We start from the raw sequence: 8000 nt of genomic DNA, 5'->3' as shown, positions 1-8000 counted from the left end.
CATATTCATTTTCATAATCAGAGGAGTAATAATATGCATACAGGATCTGAACATATGATCTTCCACCAAGTAAACCAAATAGCATCAACTACAAGGAGTAATCAACACTACTAGCAACCCACAGGTACCAATTTGTGGTTTTGATACAAGATTGGATATAAGAGATGAACTAGGGTTTTGAGATGAGATGGTGCTGGTGAAGATGTTGATGGAGATTGACCCCCTCTCGATGAGAGGATCGTTGGTGATGACGTTGGTGATGATTTCCCCCTCCCGGAGGGAAGTGTCCCCGGCAGAACAGCTCTGCCAGAGCCCTAGATTGATTCCGCCAAGGTTCCGCCTCGTGGCGGTGGAGTTTCGTCCCGTAAGCTTGCCCACGAATTTTTCCAGGACAAAACCCTTCATATAGCAGAAGATGGACGCCGGAAGCCCACCAGGGGCCCCAGAAGATAGGGGGGCGCGCCCTAGGGGGGCGCCCCCTGTCTCCTGGACAGGGTGTGGGCCCCCTGGCCTATTTATTTTGCTCATAATTTCTTAATAAATCCAAAAAGTTGTTTCGTGGAGTCTCAGGTCTTTTGGAGTTGTGCAGAATAGGTTTCCAACGTTTGCTCCTTTTCCAGCCAGAATTCCAGCTGCCGGCATCCCCCCTCTTCATGGTAAACCTTGTAAAATAAGAGAGAATAGCCATAAGTATTGAGATATAATGTGTATTAACAACCCATAATGCAATAAATATTGATATAAAAGCATGATGCAAAATGGACGTATCAATGCCCTACGTTCCTGTTAGTTTGGCTAGGGCATAAAGGGAGCACCTCTACGATTGTTACTGCCGGGTCATCCGGATGTGTACCTCAGACTGGGTGAAGCCAAAAGCTAGCATTCTTAAGGGAATATTCGGTCGGCAGACTAAAGATGTTTTTTACTTGTCATTTTATGAACCCCTAGATGTTATGTACGCTGTGATTTTTCAAACACAGTTCGTACATGCACATTAATGCATGCTTACCTAGGGAAAGGAACCCTTAACGAAACTATTCTCTCTGGAAGATGTTTCTTACGATTAAAATGTAATATAACATAACTAGCCAGATACTTGTCTATTCAAGAAACTATGACCCCTACGCGTGACTTCCACGCATACCCCAGTTTATATTACCGAGCGGGTATTCGGAAGCACTCCGCACCTTAGGGTCTAGAGGTTGAAGCGAAAAGGTCTGCCATGACAAGCATTTTTTACAATTCAGCTAGAGACATAATCTGTCAAATGAAGTACATAGTCACTTAGACTCAAACACTTCTTCCTCTATGCCATCTAACAAGCTATCTAGCCTACAATCCTGCTGGGAATACTTGGCGGCTACTTGGACCTGGTCATATACCAAGCTAACGGGAATTCCTTCTCCATTTGACCCTATAGGCCCGACCCGGGCCATGTGATTCGGGTCGAGCTTGGTATACCACATTTTCACCATTGCCCAGGCCTCCTGCGCACCTTCCCGGCAGGCCGATATCTTCCATAATCGGAAGCGCTGCCGTGCTCCCTGTAGTAGCTGTACAAGCCCCTCCACACTTCTTGGAGGGGAGTCGGATGGCCATAAAGCCTTAGCAATACTTTGCATCGCTTGCCGAGCTTGCTCGTGCATTTTTGACAGCTCTTGTTGCAGATCGCTTGATGATCCGGACACCTCCTCTTCGAGATGGCCCGTCAATATACCTACAGACATAATTCTATCAGTTCATTCACTTGCTGAACTATACAAAGGTAAGTCCAAACACATAGCAAATATGACGCCTCGCAGCTTCTTATTCTCCTTCATGGAGTCAGCTAGCTGGGCCCGCACATCTTTTAGCTCTTCGCCAAGCTTGGTGTTGGCATCTTGGAGTTTGTTCTTATCCGCCCTGACCTGTGTCAGGATACGTTCGCCCGCGACCAGTTGCCTTTGAGCTCCTGGACCTCCCACTGGTGCGACTTCCGGTGCTTCTGCTATAAGATTTGCGCCTGTGTTAATAACTCTGGTACATGATTATGTTTTCTTGATAGAGGGGAACATTACCAGATGCTGCCTTCTTGGATTTCTCCAGTTCGGCGGTAGCTTTAGTCAGCTGGGCCTGACACTTTTCCAGCTCTTAAGACAACAGATTGTTCTTCCCTGTGAGCACCTGGTCATATAGCGATCCTTAAATCAGTTGTACCAACTGTTTCAAGTCTCGAGGGCTACTAGTATATGAATATCAGTTCTGCACAAATGTGTACTTACCCTCATATCTTTCAATTACTGATCTATGGCTCTGGAAAGCCCATCTCGAGCAGCTCGGATGAATGCATCACCCGAGTTGAAGGCATTGAAAGCTTTTTCTGAAAAACCAGGGTCGCGAAGAGCGGCCCGCCGATGCCGATGATTCATGGCGCTTTCCACTTGGGAGTTTGTGGCGGATACTTTATCCGAATTCTCTGTAGAAGGACAATCCGGTGTCACTTCCGCGTTAGCCTCTGTCCTCATGGCAGGGTCCAGAATCCGGCTAGTAGAGGCTTGACCGGCAGGATCCTCGGACACAGTTCGACGAATTTTCTTCCTGATAAGACACAATGGGTAGTGTCATACTTTAAGATGACGGCCATGGGGCGTATTTAAAACCATACCTCTTCAATGAAGGCTCGACCATATTTCTATTTGCCTTCCTCTTCGGAAGCCTACCTGTCTAGGCACCGCCTTCTTGCATGCCGATCGCCTCCCCTTTAGAGCATAATATAGTGCGGTGGGTAAGGCAGAAGGAGGGAATTCTACCAAAGGACAAGTCTCCTGATCACTTACATGCGTCGCAAGGAGAAGGCCAGGATAGTCGGCACTGATGGCCACTTCGGTGCCATCACAGCTCGCCTGGTAAAACCCCCCTTCCCCGAGCTCCACGAATATATTCGGATCCTCTTTGAATCCGGGGTCGAGGGCCTGGTTGTGGTCCTCTGGCTGTGGTGCGGGGTTGTGGATCTCCTTGGTGACTTTCCGCCATTCCTGTTATAAATGACGGATTAATATTTGTGAAAAAGGATTCAGGGAGTTGACGGAGTAGAGTGGTGAGACGAAAACTTAACCAGCTAGGAGGGTTATACATGGAAAATCCATCCCTGGGCTTAATATGGATGAACTCCTCCTCCTCCCCTTTATATAATCCGGACAGTATTTTTGCCAAAGCAGCGTAAGTGTCCAGACCCTTCCGACCATAGCGGGTGGCATCATCTTCTCCATTGAAGTGCCACATGGGGCGCCCTCGGTATTGGAGTGGCTGAACCCCTCGCATTATGGATATCGCCATAACCTCGACTATTGACAATCCGGATTGAGCGAGCGTCTTTATCTTGCTCATCAGTTGGAGGACTTCCATGCTATCTTCTTCCCTGGGGCTCCGGGGACGCCAGCTGAGGCTCTTCTTCAATTGAGTACTTGAATATTCAGGAAGACCCCTCTGGATTGGGTCAGGAAGGGATACATCTTCAATATAAAACCATTCGGAAGGCCATTCTTCGGATGCCTTCTTCGGTGTACCGGATAGGTATCCGGTCCCGGCGATGCACCATATCTTGGCTCCGCCCACTTGGAATATTGATCCCTCTTGATTACGAGGGACGAGGCAAAACAACTTCTTCCATAACTCGAAATGAGCCTCGTAGCCTAGAAATAGCTCGCAAAGAGCAACATAACCCGTGATATGCAGGATGGAGGCAGGTGTAAAGTTGTGGAGTTGGAGGCCATAGTGCTCCAGAAGCCCCCGGAGGAATGGATGGATTGGAAATCCGACGCCTCTCAACAAATAAGGAACAAAGCATACTCATTCCCCCTGGATGGGTTGGGGAACTTCTCCGCCTGCTCCCCACCGTCGAAGGAAGCCAGTCTGGCTCGAACGGGGACTAGATTTGCGGGGGGGATCCTTGGGTCTGCAGCTTCACCAGTTGGTTGTGGGATATGGAACACTTTTCCTAATCACCCTATTTGGGGCCGCGAGGGCGAGAGGAAGAGCTAGGAGCACTAGCCATGTTGGGGTGGTTTTTGCGAGTAAGCTCCGAGGATTTCTCGTTTGGGAAGATGGGGTGGATTAGATCTGAAGATCCCTGTCTCTTTAATAGACAATTTTCTTATCTGGTCAGGGTGGTAAATGCAAAAGTGCCCCGACCTCTCGTATTCGTTCAACACGTGGAAGCTGAAATCATGAAGATGCATAAGCGGAGGAACTTTTCATTAAATGAAAAGCCGGACACTGCTTTTTAACTCAGGTACTTTGAAGTATTCGGGGAAGGAACATGCCTTGCAATGCCGAAGACAATCTGCATGCCAGACTTATCGTCATTGAAGCCTGGTTCGAGGGCTACTGAGGGAGTCCTGGATTAGGGGGTCCTCGGACAACCGGACTATATACTTGGGCCAAACTGTTGGACTATGAAGGTACAAGATAGAAGACTTCGTCCCGTGTCCGGATGGGATTCTCCTTTGCGTGGAAGGCAAGCTTGGTGATTCGGATATGTAGATTCCTTTCTCTGTAACCGACTTTGTGTAACCCTAGCCCCTCCAGTGTCTATATAAACTGGAGGGTTTAGTCTGTAGGACAAGAATCATATCCTCATAGGATAGACTTCTAGGGTTTAGCCATTACGATCTCGTGGTAGATCAACTCTTGTAATACTCATATTCATCAAGATCAATCAAGCAGGAAGTAGGGTATTACCTCCATAGGGAGGGCACGAACCTGGGCAAACATTGTGTCCCCCACCTCCTGTTACCATTAGCCTTAGACACACAGTTCGGGACCCCCTACCTAAGATCCACCGGTTTTGACACCGGCAAGGACCCCAAGTAGGATTCAGCCTACTTGGGGCGCCTTCTGGCTGCTCCCTCACCCCACCTATATATGTGTGGGAGGGGGGCGCTTAGCACAACCACGATAATTGCTTAGCCGTGTGCGACGCCCCCTTCACTGTTTACACCATCGGTCATATTTTCGTACTGCTTAGGCGAAGCCCTGCGGAGATAGTTTCACCATCATCGTCACCATGCCGTCGTGCTTCCGGAACTCATACACTACCTCGCCGTCTTGCTAGATCAAGAAGGCAGAGGACGTCACCGAGCTGAACGTGTGCTGAACATGGAGGTGCCGTACATTTGATACTTGATTGGTTGGATCGCGAAGAAGTTTGACTACATCAACCGTGTTACTAAACGCTTCCACTTACGGTCTACGAGGGTACGTAGACACACTCTCCCCCTCTTGTTGTGGGTTCTATGGTAGGGTGCGTCAGCTGCAAATTAAAATTTTCCTTCGCGTAGAACATCCAGGAACATGCTGAGGGAGATGGATTACAGATCGTTACCACTAGACGCGCAGTGCCATGCAACGGAAGTAGAGTTGAGGCAACGCGTTCCCGGAGTCGCCTCGCGTTCCCGGAGTCGTCTCCTCCTTGCCGGTGTCCCACGTAGCCGATCGGATCTCGCGAACAGGTTCACCGGAACAGCGCAAGTGCACCACCTCTAACGATATCCGCGCGTGCAAGAGGAACATCGTGCAACGGATTGCTAGGTCCGATCACACAACCGGCAGCGAGTGGAGGTGTCTATTCGCAACACATGCAAGCCCTAGTGACAGCGCCAAAGTGATCAACTGAATAAGTGTGCCGCACCTCCACTATTTATAGGCATCTGTCGCGGGCTCAACACTTGGGCCTTGCACGGATCCTAAAGCCTAAAGTCTACTCGGCCGCGTTCCAAGTCCAGTTCCTTCCCTTAAGCGTGCTACCCCTGAGGTTCAAGTCGTCTTTGTCACAGTTCGGATCACCTCCGACCTGCACGGTTCGTAGCGGCCTCTAGCAAGGCGTGCCGACCACCAAGCAGACTATGAAGCTGGTTAGGCAAACCTGTACAACATGTCATACTTCTGTCCCCTTTGCCTCATAATATATGTTTTCGGGCTCAAGGCGAGACTGTCATCCTTGTGCTAGCCCGACCTCTTTCTCGTTCCAGTGATATCGACCACAAACTGGATTATCTCATAATCCTTGTCGCATGGCCATGCTTATCCTGGTGGGATCACACAAGGGGACCAGAGTATATCTCTCCTGATCGGAGGGGCAAATCCCATCTTGCTCGACCATGTCTCGCAGCATGGGACTGGACAAACCCGAAACCTACCTTTGTAACTAGCCAGTCACGGAGTAGGGTTTGGTCGGCCCAAAGCAAGTCTATCACCATCCTGAGTACATGCGTCAGCTTAGGTCTTAGGACATAGAACCTATGTTGTACTAGAGACTCACATATGACATATTGTTGTGTCTCATAGTTGGGTCTGTCCGACTCGGACCTTATCTCGACTTGGATTCGACTACGTCGAATCCGACCAGATCCTTCCGAGTCCATATTATCCGGTTAGCATCCAATGCTCCGTGGCTAGTGAGACCGAGCCATCCACCGTGTCGTATGCTAGTCTAGTCCGACGTGTGCCCACACGTCACTTGCGGCTAGGGACAATTTAGGATGTAACATACAACACAAGATCTCATAGACAAGTCACGTACTTGCCAACAAGTATCATTGATTACATCCAAGGACTATCTTTATTCATAAACACATAGGAAATATCATCATACATGATTGCCTCTAGGGCATATCTCCAACACTAGTTGCTATGCATCTCCTTGATAGATCTTGCGTGTGCGTACAATTTTTTTTGTTTTCCATGAAACATTTCCCAAGAGAAGGGCAGTTTCTTCCACTTCCAATGCATGCAGTCTATGCTGAAAAGCATCCCTGGGAAACCCCTGCTGGCATTGATCGCCAACAAGTGGATTGTATCTTCAGCAGTCGGCTCTCTCAAATACTCAGGGCCAAACACTGCAAATCACAACCTTGCAGAATTTGTATATGAACTCTACGCACGTAGACTCGCTCATGTGGAAGTACTCATCAATGAGATCACCGGGCACTCTGTATGCAAGCATACGGATAGCTGCAGTGCATTTCTGATAAGATGAGAAGCCAACCTTTCCAAGGGCATCCTCCTTGCACTCGAAATAGTTACCGTATCCGACCACCCCCTCTCGAATATGGTTGAAAACATGCCTAGCCATACGAAAACGCCGCCGGAATTTGTGATGTTTGAATAATGGGCTGGTTCTGTCAAAGTAGTCCTTCCAAAGAATGAAATGACCACTCTCTCGATTGCGATTCAACGCCGGAGTGTGCCCCAGAATCGAGCCCCAAAACAACGACCACTGCCTATTAAGGTGGTTATGGACCAACACTGCAGCTAGCATCTCCTCATCATCGAATGAGAAATCGTCGGAGTCACAAAGAAAATTGTGGAAAAAGAACTCGCCAGCATAGTCCATTTGTATCTTGGGGGCAAACTATCGAACAGCTTGCGGACGTCATTGAAATATGCTGGCCGACTGTCAGGACCCCGATCCTATGCCACACTGATCTAGCATGTAACACCTCATATCACTTTGCGGACTCACACACGGTATTCCCACGGGTGTCGCCTTACCAGGCCCGGGACCGTTTGCGCCTTTTGGCTCACGTATATGATAGTGTCGCTAGCATCCATATGACAAAGAACCCGGGCTGACATGGCTAGTCGTGAACCCAAAGTGGTGCTATCTTACAGGGACAGGCATACATGACCCATCAACGAACGTGTCGATCAACAGTGAATGAATCCCAAGTCATAGCAAGCTACAAGGACTTAAAGGATCACCGCGTGACATTTCCCCGAAGGGACAGACACAGGAATGAAGAAGGACACAAGCCGGCCACCACTGCACGTGGCCATGTGAACTGTGTCTCAGCTGAAGAGGCTCAGGATGATCCCAATGTTGTTCTTGGTACGCTCCTTGTTAACTGCCATCCGACATCTGTTCCTTTCGCTACTGGAGCATCTCATTCATTTATATCCGAGAGCTAGGCTCGTTTGCATAACACCGCATTTTGTGACATGCCCTCTACCATGGAAATTTC

Source organism: Triticum aestivum, chromosome 4B (assembly GCF_018294505.1).
Source record: "Triticum aestivum cultivar Chinese Spring chromosome 4B, IWGSC CS RefSeq v2.1, whole genome shotgun sequence".
Taxonomy (NCBI): Eukaryota; Viridiplantae; Streptophyta; class Magnoliopsida; order Poales; family Poaceae; genus Triticum; species Triticum aestivum.
The sequence above is the reverse complement of the archived record's forward strand: the minus strand, read 5'-3'. Positions refer to the sequence as shown.